This window comes from Hylaeus anthracinus, unplaced genomic scaffold, assembly GCF_026225885.1.
Source record: "Hylaeus anthracinus isolate JK02 unplaced genomic scaffold, UHH_iyHylAnth1.0_haploid 4, whole genome shotgun sequence".
In the NCBI taxonomy this organism is placed as follows: Eukaryota; Metazoa; Arthropoda; class Insecta; order Hymenoptera; family Colletidae; genus Hylaeus; species Hylaeus anthracinus.
Genome location: NW_026535289.1, coordinates 2,030,111 through 2,030,490, shown reverse-complemented (window position 1 = coordinate 2,030,490; position 380 = coordinate 2,030,111). Strand labels below are relative to the sequence as shown.

Below are 380 nucleotides of genomic sequence, written 5' to 3'. Positions count from 1 at the left end.
CTTCCAAAGGAAGAAGAAACAAAAGAGGAGGTTACTTTGAAACCAATAAAGAAAGAAAAGCCGGAAGAAGAAAAACCAGAAGTAAAATTGAAACCTTTCAAGAGATTGGATAAACCAGAAGAAGAGAAACCTGAAGAGGTGACTCTAAAACCAGTTAAACGGCTTCCTAAGGAAGAAGAAACAAAGGAGGAAGTTACTTTGAAACCAATAAAGAAAGAAAAGCCGGAAGAAGAAAAACCAGAAATAAAATTGAAACCTTTCAGGCGATTGGAGAAACCAGAGGAAGAAAAACCTGAAGAAGTAACCTTGAAACCTGTAAGACGTTTTCCAAAAGAAGAAGAAACAAAGGAAGAGGTAACTCTGAAACCAATAAAGAAAGA

At 36.1% G+C, this 380-nt stretch overlaps 1 long non-coding RNA gene across 1 annotated transcript in view; it reads right to left on the bottom strand.

The window, feature by feature from the left end:
• Nucleotides 1-214, bottom strand: part of LOC128895109 (uncharacterized) — a 370-nt gene extending 156 nt beyond the window's left edge. The window contains exon 1 of the long non-coding RNA XR_008461703.1: nt 95-214. This is a non-coding gene — a long non-coding RNA (uncharacterized LOC128895109). The remainder of the gene's footprint in view (nt 1-94) is intronic.
• Nucleotides 215-380: the final 166 nt, after the last annotated feature.